Here is a 15,178-nt window from a genome sequence, read left to right on the forward strand (position 1 = left end):
GAAATGTCAATTTTAAGTGAATTTTTTCTGACCTCTCCCTGCTTTGGCTTCACACTGTCAAATTACAAAATTCAGCCTGATACGTGGTACTAGCAGCAATGGTTAATATGATGAAAAAGAAACCTATCAAATGTATTAAACTGGGGCACTCTTCAAGGAAACCTCATAGAATTGCTGCATAACTGGTGTGTGAGTTAGCCACTTCTAGACTACATTTAGGTGAATGTAATTACACCACTGTCAAATTTTTAGCAATTCATTTTCTAGGGTTTTGACTTTAAAAAAAAAAAAAAAAAAAGAAAAAGAAAAAGAAAACAAAAGAAAAAAAAAGAATCTACTACATGTCATTTTACCTTGAAAATTAGGCCTAACATTTTCAGCGCTGAATAGTTAGCTGTATGACTAGGTCTTATTATCCTCCAACCATCACATATTTTAATTGATTTGACTTTTTGGAGATAAACGCCTTGGGTTACATATAGCACAAAGCATAAGACAGCATGAAGCAGTTTCATAAAGGATCTTTTGTAATTGGTTATCACACATGGCTGTGCATGATAGAAATGATAAAAGAATAACTGAAATATATTTAAGCCAAACAATGTTATCACAATAGTATTTTGGCTGCTTCTGAAGTGCTGATTCCTTTTATTGCAATATGTCCAGACCTGAACACTCAGAAAACGTCAGTCTCTTTGGGAATGCATTAGGAACTGTGGGATAGAATTGATAAAGAGCTTATTTCCACAGATTTAAGATCAATAGTGGGGACTTTAGGAAAGACAGTTGCTGGCTGTTGCATGGGATGTATGGTGCTTTTCTGAGTGCGTGGAGCAAGGTCATCATATTTAACAAGTGAATTCTTACTTTACATATTGTTTTTTAATGAGTCAGTGTAAGGACAGCAGTTACAAAATATCTCATTAACTTAATGCAAATATATAATCTATAAACAATATAGCTTAAGAATTCTGTAAGTCATAAGAAACTAACTTAAAAAAAAAAAAGAAAAGCAAAACCCAACAAACATTTACCTACATTTAAGCATTTAAGATTTATGTTTCAGAATCAAACTTCAATCTGTACATCTGGATAGCTGCCTGGATGTGCCTGTGTGTAGCTGCGCTGTAATAAGCTTTCATTCATTTCTAAAACCTAAGCCATAGAGATTAGAGTACAGTTTAAAAAAATTACTTCTCATTGTGTTTTCATCCCTTTATGACCTGGGCTTTCTAGAGTCAGTGGTTCAGAAAACACTCTATTCCATATAGATGAAAGACGAGTCCCCCGTTTTCTGGAGTCTACGGTAACAGAGACCCTGGAATAAACTGAATTGTTGGTTACTATGCTTTCAGCTCATCTTGTCACACCATGGTTTACAATTCCTGCAGATATCCTTAACATTAGTATGCGGTGTTCCAAAAATAGTGGAACCATGTCCACCTTCTATCACTTGACTACACTTATTGTGCCTTATCTCTTGGGGCATAAGAACTCATATATGTCATTTGACTTCTGCTTCTGGTCTCAGTTATAAATACTAGATGTTATCTCCTCTAACATTTCCAAGCTTTCTTTAAATAAGAGTGAGTGCAAAGTGATGGGTATTCCAGAATGATTGCCAATTGCTACATCTTAATTGAGAAATATAGCTAAGATCATAACTAATTCATACTAGCTACAGCTTAATTCATCCAACATGAGCACTTGTTCTCATAGCAAATATTTTTTTGTTGTTGTTGTTCCTGAATTACTAGATGTAGGGAAGAAAAGGGTTTGAATATTATAATTTTGGGTTTGTCTGGCTGGTATATACATTAGTTGATAAGAGAAACTGACACCAAAATAGTATTGTGCCTTCTTATTGCTTACTGTTGTAAAGTCTCATTTTCTTCCATTTTTGATGCAATATATTTGGTTTTATTTTTAACCACAAGGCAATTGCTTTCCTTTCCTCTCCTTTTGGAGATTCTGCTTTTTCAAGGCTAGTGACTGGTTTTAATGTTTGCATTTTTCTTCTAAGCATCCGATCTTGAAATATTTATATAATGTGACGATTTTTAATGTATAAAGTTAAAGAAAATGAACTTTTTAGACCCTTTCCACCCAGCTTCTAATTTTGTTTGAGTTTCACTATTTGTATTCTAAGAGCAAATCTGGTATTTTTTTCTCTGCTGTTTCCATTGCTCTCGTTAATTCTACTGCTTTGGGCCATGTTAAATTTGCTTTTGCCAGGAATCATCTTTGAAATCTTTCATTATTAACAGAGCATTCATTCTCTCAGCATGTCCTCTAGGACAATTCTAAATGGGCAATATTCCATTAGTCTTTTAAGCTGTCACATACACAGTTATAGTATCATACAGCTATAATATCGTATTGCCTCTTCCTATCATGAAATATTTTACAATGATGTTGGTTTTGATATGTATTACTCTCCTACAACCCTTTGCAGATCTTCTGAGGTTTTCTCTCCTGATTTCTGAGGCTGCCACAAACTGCTTGAAACAGGGTAAGTTTAACACTTTATACGTTTAGGAAAATTGATTTACTTGTTCTCCTTAATCTTATATGTGAAAAAAAATTGGCTCAGAGTTTCAATATGTTGCTGCCAATCCTAATTTTCTGCATTGAACTGCTCATTTTTCCTACAAACTGCCTTTCTTCTATTTTTTTTTTTTTTGGTTACTATTTTTATTAAAGAAACATTTAGTTTTAAAAATCAACCAGTACTTACATAGATGAAAAAAATTCCTGCTTTGTTTCAGCAACATGAAAAATACAATAGGGGGAAACTCTCTGTAATTAAACAGCAAACAAAGGTGGAATGGAGAATGGCTCCCTTGTGCCTTCCTCTTGGTTCATTTCCTGAGACACTATCTGTTAACAGTCTAGAATATTTAGCTTTGGGTGCCACAGGGCAGTCAGCCAGTGTGCCTTTGGAGGAGGTATACTTAAGATAATTTGTATAATGAACATTTGCCATCACCAACTGCAATTAGGAGGAGTCAGCATATAATTAACTTATTTTCAAAATTACTGCCCTTGTAGATCCTTTGAGGAATCTATAAATATTTTGGTAGTTTATATGTATTTTGTATGTCATTCTTTTCAGCACGAACTAGAAACTGGCTGTGTGGGGCTGATATGTATATTTATTTTTGCTTTTGCAGAAGTCATTGAGATACATTTTAATTTCTCTTGGAGCTGTTGATGTTTTCTTTCTATTCTAAGTGCAACACATTACTTTGCTTGGAGCTATGAATGTCCATAGCTTTATTTTATAGGACAATATCAAATATGAGCTGTACAATGTGCTACCTCTAGGTCTGCCAACTGATAGACTCCAGAGCAGATAAACAATTAACAAAGCCCCCAGTCTGATGGCTAAATGCAGTCCTACAAATGACAGCAACTGAGACTCAAATACAATCATTACAGTTTAGGCAGTGAATAAAGACCAAGAGTGTCAAAAGGAATTTTGTGCAATAAGAACCATTATTTACATGCAAAACTTGATATATTATTTCCTTGTTCATCCAAAATTATCAACAAAATAATCATTTGCAGTAGGGGTGTGACTTAGGAGACTGTCCAGATTAGACTCTCTTCTCTAAATGCCTAAAGTGAGACTGAGGTTTGGGCTTTGGCCAGGCAAATTTCACGACATGTCACCTTTCCAAAACCAAAGTGTTTGAACTTGGAGTATAGCAGGGGATGGAGATACCTCTCGGTTTGCAGTTGCCACCAAAGCCAGTGTCACCTCTGCAGACCTTCTTTCACACCCTGTTCCAATCTAATCAATTACCCAAGTCTTATGTGATTTAAGGGAATCTCTTTGGTACAGGACTACTGGCTTTGTTGACAAAGCACCAGCTTTAAGCCTCTGTGAGCCCCTCTCTGTCCCACTCCACAGGAGATCTCAGCTAACCTTTCTGGCTCTGCACCATAAAACAGACAGAAAAAAATTCTCCTGCCGGGAGGTATTAATCCTACTGGAGAGCTGACTTCCGCTGATGCCAACAGCATGTCCTTTAGTTTCTTTAAAAGTGATTTATATTAACCCTTTTGAAACTTCCATTTAACACTTCCATTATTAAGATATCTTCTGACTCCCAGTCTCTCTGCTGTCTGATTCCTCACTCTCTTCAGCTTATCTTTTGGGTATTTTTATTCCTAATTAACAAGTAGGAGCATTTTAACTATAGCAAGATCACCTTATTTTTAGCTGATTTATTCACAGCTGAATCTTACAGTTTATCTTCAACTTACGGTCATTGACTCTTCAAACGAAGATCTGGACAGAAGGTCTCCAAACTTTGTAAAAGGAAAATTCAAACCTTAGCAGTGCTGACCTCTGCATTTTTACTTTTGACACAAATGATTTATTTAAATTAATTTCCACTATTTATAAACATCAATAGTTTTATTTGCACTAGGATTAAGGTGAAAAGAGGTTCAAAAAATTATGCAAATAGAGGGCTACTTTCAGATCTGCTAGATACAACCTGTCTGGAACTGCAGAGAAGTACAGCAGAACTGCTACCTTTGTTTTAAGGTAGACACATAACTGGAGAGGAAAGCTCTTTCAGTGTTTTGTCTGAGTTATTCTCAGTAGGGCCTAACACAGACAGGCAACAGATTACTCTTGCATATCCAAAGAAATCAAGTTCCTATGTCACTTAGTCTTCATTCATAATTCTAATCTCATTTGGGGTGTATCTTTTATCTAGTTATAGATAAGGTATACTGCCCAAGTACTGTAGGAAACACTCAACTCATATTTACTATTGTTTAGAAGGAAAAATTTAATGGTTTCAAAGATAATACTGAAAAAGGCCAAATCTAAGACAAAGCCAGCCTGTTGTTTATCAACTTGTATTGGGAAAATCTTTTAAAATTATTTGTATTTTATATTGCTCTACTCAGCAGTTTTTGACAGTTAAATGTTTTGGTGATTTAAGTGCAATAAACCTAGGCTCTTTTCCAGGATTTCCCAAAGGCGTTTTTAGTGACCTTGGGCAAGTTCATAGCAAATAAATAATGGAATTGAACCTAATTTCCTTTTACAAAGGAAAGCATTGTGGCTATATGTATAAACATTTATATACTCATTTGAGATACTGTAATTTAAGAGTCTGGTAGAACACAGAATGGCATTGTTTATTGGAGTGGATAAGACTAAACGATGAAGTTGCTAATGCTATCTACTCAATCTGCATATTTGTTAGTGTAACAGAAACACAACACTTTCCATCAAATACATGCTTCCTGATATGAATCAAACTCTTTTATTACAGTGTTCTACGCTACTCATCAATCTGCCTCCCTGGCCTTCACTGCCAAATGCAAAATGCTTGCTGATTTTCAGGGATGTCACTTGACAGCAATCTGCTCTTGGTTTAGAGTAATAGGTTAGCAGTAAAACACACACAAAAATAGTTACAAACATTTAGAGCTGAATTCTGAGTATATTCTTTGTACCAGAAGTACAATTCTGGTACATCTGCAATCAGTGCACAGAATTTGGACCATTCATCATTAGAAATTAACTGAAACGTTCATGGAGAATTACTGTGTGACACTCTCAGGTTCACTATCAGACATGGACGGGTCTATCTCACTTCAGGATTTTTATCTGTCCTTGTGCACTGCATGATACATGTATTGTCTTTTTTCTCTGTGTAAATTGCTGAACACTTTGGGTAGGCAGTTCATATAAATACAGGAAGTCTTCATTGCTAACAATATATAGATTAGCACGGACTCGGGTTCTAAATGCTCAGTAAACACTATTGAAGAGAATAATCAACCCAGTTGACAAACATTTCTGGCACTAAAGCTCAAGGTAGGCAGTCTGCAGGTTTCAGTACTAGCACCAAGACTCCTTGACACTCTGGAAAAAAAAAAAATCTTTTTGTCTTGTAGAATTCTATCAGAAAACAAAACTGAAGCTTCTTCTGTTTCATTGGCTTGGTTGCTGTCATTCTGGGTTAATTAACCCACGTGGCACTCCCATGATTTGTTATGTCCAGTGCTGTATGCCAGGTGCTGAGCAATAAGTCACCTTCACCTCATGTGAAAAATCACAAAAAATGTGTTATGCGTTGGAGGTGCAAAAGTCAAGGTTTGATGTACAGAAGCAATGGTAAACATCACACTTTCCTAAGTGTTTTGTGATGATAGGAAACCTGGTGTGCTGTGAGATTGTTGGCTTCCAGGGTACAGTACTATGGACAGTCTATTTATGTTTATTGCGGACACATTTAATTTCATACACCGAAAAAACTGGAGATGGTGAGCAAAGGTGAGAATCGTGCATTTTATGCTCAAATTGAAGGAAAAAGGATGCTAGAAAAATTATTTCATTATTTTTGGAGGAATTTCTTTTTTCTTGTATGAAGTGATGGCTCTTTTGAAGTCAGAGACACTAGATTGCTGATAAACAAACAAAATCAAGGACATCTGTATAAGTAGTGTTGCTTTTATTCTTACAGTGATGCAAACAAAAACTGTTAAGTCATTTGCAGTCTGCCCATGTATGTGATTTACCAGTAGAACAGACACCTGAAGGGTTTGATTTTAAAACACCATTTAGATGGGAATTATCTGTTGGTTTAAGGTTGTAGCTTTTGGTTTTAGTTTTCTCCTTAGGGGAAACACAACATAGATGACCAATGAAAAAAGGTCTGCTCTGTTCAGAGAATAGCTGTTCTGCCTATCTGCTGCAGGTTTGGTAGCTTGACTGTGTTCATTTTATTGTATGTATTTCTATTTAATCACTAGGCTCAGTTTTAATCTTGTATTGGTTCTTTTCCAGACAGTGCTTTGGAGCTGCTTATTAGCTCTATCCTTGTAATCCTCGATTTTTGCTGTTAAACTGTTAAATGGAAATTTAGCTTTAAGACTTGTGGGAATTCATGCTGGCTACAACTTTGTTATCTGTACAGCTGGCTTTATACGATCCTTGATCCTAGTGGAGAATTGAGAGTTGAGAGAGGTGGATTAGGAGAGATGCTGGACAGCGAGTTTTGTTCACAGCTGGCAAAGTGAGCATTTTATTTTAAATGCAGTTCTAATGGCCACTGGGTGCATCTGATGTCAGGACAGCATGCAGAAGAGGTAACATACAGTAGATACTGTGAACTCCAGCTGGTAGAAGGAATGGGGGTTGTTTGGGGAATTTCTTAACTTACTGTTAATTTTTCTAGCACTGAATTGATATTCTGCCATAAACATTCTTAGTTTTGTTAACATTTTAGTTCAGACTTCGAGCTAAAATAATCCCATCACCTTTAATATTTAATGAATGAGGAACTAACTGCTAGAAATTATAGTCACTTGTTGAATAGATTAATTTCTCTGAGGAGGAGGAAAATAATATTCCCCAAGGGTCTTTGTTGTGGGAAGTCTTTAAAAGGAAAATGTATTTAAGGTTAAAGCAGATCTGGGCAACTGTGAAGGTGACTTTGTTGAGTGCTGATGGGAGACTATGGTGGGAACCTTTTCAAAGGGTGGGTTCTCAAGAAGCAAAATAACACTTCTTGCGCTGCTGGTATGTACAGTGTGGTGCTAACTAAGCAAGTTCACCTGACTAATATAACCAGGAGCAATTCTTATCTTGGAGACTGAGGGTCCATCCTCACCACGACTCCACATAAATTTGAGTCCTGTTTGGCTCAGTGCTAAACATAAATGTGCTGGCACCAAACCCAACAGCACAACACAGGGGGCAGGAGGCATTGCTGCTGTTGAGACCTCCACCAGCAAAGAAGCACCAGAGTCACCACTCAGACTACTCATACAGCATCCAGATAGTGTTGTCACTGTTGGCTGTGTTAAAATGTTGAACTGGTCTTTGAAGTATTTGAGGTCTTACACTGTTGTGCAGCTAGTTAAGTAATACATGTTTTTCCACTTATGCTATTTATTGTCTTTCCCAATAAAAGGCAAGTCCTGAACCATGAACACCTAGGATGTGCCAAGATTTCCAGCCAAACAGGTTAACTTGTGCTGCAGTGCAGTCATGTATGTGATCACAGAAACTGCTAAGAAAGCTGGATATTACTAGTATGATATTATATTAGGTTGTACAGGACAAATTTATCCTTACTGAATTATGTGTCATCGTGGATACATCACCATTGGTACCTGAGCAAGCTAGTTCAAAACTAGCTCAGTTATGTCAGTCATATTGCAGTTTCTGCAAAGCTTTGGTCTGGTCTGAAAATGAATAGAATAAGGATGTTGTATGATACAAAAGTGTTGGTACCAAAGCAGCAAAAAGTCCTACTTTCCTCCTTGCATTAGCTCTGATGTAACTGGTTTAATACTGAGAAATGCTTTTATTGTAAAGCACTGTTGGGTATTCTTAGGCTAAGATCTTTCATGTGGGACATTTATTTGTGTTAGATATTGGATGATATTCTTGATGGAAGAGTGCTATTTTGGTACTTTACTCCCCATGACTCTCTTATTCCACCGAATCTCAGCATAAACATTCTGGGAGAAATATAATGTAAATATTTGTATTTATTAATGCAAATGGAAATCACACAGCTAAATCCCCATGCACTGGACTAAATGTTTACCCTTCTGTGTAGATTTTAAGTGCATTCAAGGACAGAACAACCATTCTCAGTGTTCAGAAATAGTAAAAGGTGCCATTCAAGAGCTGTGGACATTTCCTTACAATATTTCAGTAATTATGATATAATGCTATCAACTTCTCGGTTATCTATTGATTCAGCAATCCACAAGGAAGACCTCTAGTCTTCAGTCCACAAGGAAGACATCTTAGTAACAATTAGCTTTCTGGAACACCCACTGCTGAAAGAGTTAATAGTCTAAAGAGGCCAAATGGACAAAAATGTAGGGGAAAAATAGATGCAAAAGAAAGTGAAGTCTCCTGCCAAGGTCATAGAGTGAGTCAGCTGAACCAGAAAAGTACCCATTGCTTCTCAGTCCCCATCTAGCACTTCACATGCAGATCCAGACAGCCATAGTACAAACTGGAAGCACTGAGCAGCCACTCGGGCAGAATGTGTGGATTCACTTGGGGGCAGAATGACAACAACAGGGTTACATGGCTTCCAGCTTTTCCATGACTCTACATCTGGCTTCCCAAATGGTGCAGGAAGGCACAAACCTTTCATTGTCTTCAGACATCTGTCCCTTATAGAAGGGTGTTAGGAGGTGTCTCTGCCCCAGCCCAGCAGCTGCAGCAGGAACCAGCGAGCACGTTGGCGAGGCTGGCTCAGCCTCTGTGCACGTACCCCCAGAGCAGAGACTGATTTGCCTGTCTACCAGGCAGTGGGACACCCAGTACCTCAACCCAGTGGGTCACCCCTGCACCCCAAAGGACGACCTCCAATGTAGATCTGACTTGTACAAGGAACTTCTTTTTGGTGGTGTTTTGAAGGTAACAGTGGGAAAAAACATCATCAAACTTTCCCCAAAGTGAGACTGTACTTCCTGCAGTTACAGTCTGCGCTGCCTGCTCTTGATGGGGTAAATCAATGCTATTGTGTTTAAAGATAAATGGCATTGCTTTGTATATGCCTGTGCTAGCAAATGTGTCTATTGCAACTTCTATTGAAGTAGTGACAAAAGGACAAGTTATGACAGGATTGGAGTAGATTAAATGTGGAATATCTTGGTGAGCTACAGCTCTTTGATTTACTAAGCTGGGAAAATAACTTACAGTTTAGACTTGCTTTTCTCTTTTTTTGGGGGGACCAAGGAAGGCTAATACTTTTATAACTGTTTATTGAATGTCTGACTTCATGATCCTGACCTAAGCACTGAACAGGAGACCACTACAGGAAATTTATGCCTCAAACCAGCATAGTATCTCAAACTATTATTGAATTGTAGAGCTACAATATAGCTCACAATAAAGCTAGTAACAGCAGTGAGTTCTTTGCAGCTCTTTCTGTTGAAAATCTCCTGATACACCTTTAAATCAATTTCTAACAGGAAAACCTTTTTCCCAGGCCAGTAAATAAAATGTTTATGGGGAGGAGAATCCCCTCTTGCCCCACTGTGCCTGACCGATCCAGAAACTGCAATAGATCAGGACTCCCTCGCTTTCCTTTGAGGGAAAGGGTGACTGGGGGTATGCTCCATGGTGGCCCTGTCCACCACACAAATCCTTCTCCAGGCCAGGTGACTCAGACTTAGAATCCACACAAATACTCATAACTCTCAGAAGTGCCCTTAAAAATCCATCTTGCCATGGGCAGTAGAGCTGTGGTTTGTGCCGCTGGATGGAGTTTCTCTGAGCTACAAAATAAAGAAGAAACGTGATATAATTAATAGAGATTTAATTTTATGGTTACAGTGGGATTTTTTTTTTTCCACAACAAACTAGTAGCTGACTTAAATCAAAACAGTAGGCATAAAACCTGGGAATAGAGAGAAATTCAGATTCATCTTTAGTTTTTGTATTCTGGTTCTGTTTTTAAAATAAGCAATAGTTTAATAGCAGCTCTGCATCTGAAGCTGAATGTAAAAGAAAAAAAAAAATAATCATACAGAACCTGTACATCTGCAGTAACATTGAGGTAGTTTGTTAATAATGAAAATAGCTTGAAGGGTTTGGTGAGGTAAATTGTATTGCTAGGTAAGTGAAAAGTGTCAGTATCTATTTTTATTACCTGGTTTGCTCTGAATCAGAGAAAACCTCTGATCTGTTTTTAACAAGCTAGACTACAGATGTAATCTAAATAAGTTACATTTTGTATTCATATAAGGTTCTCTTGCTACAAGAGATTTAAAAGCCTTATTTCTCCTGCATTATTATATAGTGGCTGCTTACCAGGATCATAATTTTTTTAATGCTAAACAAAAAGATGCAGAAATTATAGTTTGGCATGTTTATTAAAAGAAAGAGGTTGCTCGGTACAGATTAAATTTTTAGGGGAATTTTATGTCCCTTTTTAAGAGCATGCACACATAATAATTCAGAACCTTCCAGTCTAGTCAGGTCTGCTTGTTAGAAAACATATCGTACTCCAACACAGAATCCAAAAAATCAATTTGCTACTGAACTTTGCAAAATCCTGTTGCAAATCATGAAGTTGTTAAACCCTCTCATAACCTATTTATTTTTTACATTTGAAAAATGCCCCTTTCCCAAAAAATGCCCCTTTCCCAATAAATGGATTAATTATTTTTCTATAACTATTCTTAAATGACATTTGGAGGGAGAATTTAATCTCAAATATTTAAAGTGTAATATAATGAGAGGAATGGCAAGATAGTTACATTGAGAAGTGCTTTGTAATATTAACTATGGATATTGCTTTCAGCTCTGCCTTTATTGAAAATGACATAAGTAAAAAAGGAAATTTCATTCTCTTTTTTTTTTTTTTCACTAATCTTACAGTGTTCCTTCAAATAGGATTAATGTAATTTGTTTCTATAAGCAAACATTGCTGGGCTATCAGGCTTGTGATTTAACGGACAAATTTCTGTTTAAAAAGATTTATTTTACCCTGGGACTTCAGTGAAGGCTTTGGCTCATTGTGCTCTGCAAGAGCGGCATATTTCCTAGCTATGGGCTCTGATGCAGAGCAGCCTGCCCTCTGCTTCTGAGGATGCCTCTTGGGGGAATGCTCACCATAGTACTATAGATGATAACCACTTCCAGAAAATGTAATGGGTGCCAAAGCAAACGGTGAGATAGTTTGACCCATGCTGGTTTGAAGGCTGACCTTACTATAAACTTACAGTTAGATTTTTTTCTTTCCTTTTTTTTTTTTTTCCTTTTTAACTCCCCTGTGTAGAAACAGGTATGCTGTGATTTTTACTAGAAAGGCTTGCAGCTAGGTGTCCTGTAGCTTCTGTGGAAGTAGAATTTCCTATCTGCTTTGTCCTGGTGGAAACAGAAATGTAGATCACTGTCCATGGAGTGGTTGTGAGAGATCATGTGGTAGAGAAATGGTTCTGCTTTTGGATGGTTATAAAGTTGTGGCTTCTGTTACCTTCTGGACAATCAGGAGTGACAAGAAGTCTGAAATGATGCCCTGCACTTCTGTAGGTATTTTGAAGCTGGATTTAAAATCACTTATCTAGAGCAAGTTGTGTTGTCACAAGAACATTTAATGAAAGTCACTATGTGATGTGATCATCTTCTGTGCTGCCACAGCTATGTTGCTAGTGTCATCTCAGCTAGCAGCTCTGATATATCTGGTAAGTCATAAACACAGAAGTGACTGTAAGGTTGATCTGTCTTTTGGGTTTTCCTTGGTGCACAATATATAGGAAGAATATATAGTTCATAAATCTGCTTTGCAACAGTACTGCCAAATTTTGCTGACCTAGACATAAAATATACTTATCTGTATTTTAGTAAGTTGTCGCTGTTAGAAAATTAGCATTTCACTCATTCATAAAAATGTTATTTAAAAAATGAAGAAGTCAGACTTTGCAATGTAGTCAGAAATCTGCACATCTAGGTGGGACATATGAAATTCATTGTTATTTTTGTGACTACTAAGGCATCAGCCTCAAGTGCAAAGGTTTATTAAGAAATCAGTATTATCTGAATTTAGCCAATTCTGCAAAACTTTCCTATAATACCATTTACTGGTATTGTGTAGATCTTCATAGTGTGACAGACAGAGGTTGTTCTAAATTTGCACTGGAAAAATTGTTATACCACCTTATGTTGCAGTACATGCCTTATATAGTATGCAGAGAGGTAGATGTATATGCACACATTCATTCAGGTTATTTATCTTTAGACTTACAAGGCATAAAGCTGAAGATCTAGTATTTTTAGTACTTCAATAGTCCTAAAATGTCCATAACTATAAAGGTAAATGGCCTATGAAACGATTCGCTGAGCATCTTTAAAGGAATGATGTGTTTAGAGACCAAATGAAATAAGAGTAAATCTGTCAACATAAGACCTACTTTAGAGAATGTGATTTCCATGAAGTTATTTTTACTATAGAATATCAAGAAAGCTGTTATTCAGTTAGATGAAAAGCCCATTAGAGAAATGAAAGAGGGGGGTGGGGAGAGAGCAAAAAATGCATTTTAATTACTCAAATTAAAGAAAGGCAGTGAAAAAAAAATCCATTTGGCCCAGCCAGCTGAGATTGGTATGATACAAATAACTAACAAAACTCACAGAGCAATGAAAGTAAGTTGGAGTTTTTGAGTGTCTAAATATGGAAGTGGTATAAATACTTATTTGAATGAGAGAAACAAAAAAAAAAAAAATAGAGGGCTTTAAGTTGCACAATGAAGTTGTTATTTCATTTTCTTTTGTGCTTGTTTTTGTTACTGAACTCAGACTTGTTTCAAAGTATTTAAAAATGCAGGAATCAGTGGGGGAGAGTTAAATGTTTACTTTTATGCCATCTGAGTATTTTGTGAGTAATTGCAAAAGCAGCAGTATCTATGAAAGAAAACCTTACAGCAATTTGAATAGTAATACAGCAAACGGCATAAACCACAAAATATATGTGCTATAATAGATGTAGTACATCAGCTATTTCTTACATGTAGGGGTATCACTTCTGCCTGAGGCAGCCTCTGCGATGCAAATTTTGAAACTGGGGAGGCACACCCAGGAAAGTGACCTCTGGGTTTCCTCTGGTCTTAAAATTTTCTTCTGACATGGTTGTTGACCACCTTCCAGGACAGGACAGACTATGCAAGCAACTGGCCTAATCCTTGGGGTCACCCTTATGTCAGCTTCTTTCATTGCTGGAAATGTCAAGCTCTAAGCTTGCAATTATTTCAGCAAAGCAACTAAGGATTAAGAAATTCCATCACCCTAAATATTATTCATGTACATTAAACTAAATATGCTTTTAATGTCTCTGACAAAGAAAGGACAGGAAGTACAAGATTATATTATTTGGGTTAGAGTAATTGACCTCTTGGCTGTGTGTTTTCAACAGATTTTGGTACTTTTTCATACATAAGTCACTCTAGTGACACATGGCCATGCATTTTAGGCCAGTCAGTGCAGATTTGTTTAAGACTGTTGTTTTGGAATTAAATATCAGATCCAGTTCAATAGTATATTCAATTCCAAATATGAACATACCCTCAGAGAGTCAGAATAGAGGGAAAAGTCAGATGACATCATTAGTGTTGCCAAGAACAGCTACAGGGTTTGAGAAGTAAGCTGAAGAGAAGGAATATTACCTGTATGGGAGCCGAAAGTCTACACTTCAGTGAAATATTTTATTTAAGTTCTAAGTGCACTATTTTCATTTCAGGATTGCACCATCCAGCTTTCAAGAGTTAAAAGCGCCAGCAGTCTCAAGAATCTTATTTGCCCGGGTTTCCGATAGTTAGAAATATTATTGTTGGGCTTCAAAGCAATAAGATCTATAAAGATATGATCAAATGGTTAATTAAGATACACATTTGCTCTCATCCTTCATTTAGCAAATGAAAACATTCCAATGTGATGTATCTCTTGAATGATGTAGCTATTATATTGTTACCTATAATTATGTAATGACATTTGATATTTCGGGTCTATTCAGATACCTTTCAGGTTTTTTTGATACAAAAGCAATTTAGTCCCTCAATATATCTAATAAAGTGAATTCATTAAGATGATGTGTTGAAGATTAAAGAACCAATTCTCACAATTATTACAGTCATAAAACGTGCTACGTAATAAAACTGAGAAGTATTTTATAGAATGAGTTAGCACCTTTGGTAGTCAGTGGAAAGAAACAAATGAGATTGGTCCTAATGGATTTTGCCTTGAAAATCAATGAAGCCAAAGTGAGTTAGGAAATCAGTGTCAACAGGGCATGTAACAGCCTTAAGCCTCTTAACATGTCTATAATGCAATGCAGATGCTTGCAAGCATTTCTGAGGTAAAATTGGCCAAGAAAGCTCTTGAAGGTGTGAGCTGTGTACCTGCACATGGCTGCATGGCAGCTGACCAGCCCACTGACACACATGCCATTTGGTCAGGTGCTACATTTTGCTGAAGCAAGCAGTCAACTGCAGGACATCAGCCAGGATCTCTATAGGACTCTCTACTTGAACTCTGTGGACAGACTAGCCTGGAGATCACCACACACCTCCCCAGCCTGCAATGAGAGATATTCCCTTGGTTTCCAAGTTTTATACAAAATTCCAAAGCATAAAAGATGCTCTATGTTCTTCACAGTGTTTATTCATTTTACGTAGT

The sequence above is a fragment of the Columba livia genome, chromosome 8 (genome assembly GCF_036013475.1).
Source record: "Columba livia isolate bColLiv1 breed racing homer chromosome 8, bColLiv1.pat.W.v2, whole genome shotgun sequence".
NCBI lineage: Eukaryota > Metazoa > Chordata > Aves > Columbiformes > Columbidae > Columba > Columba livia.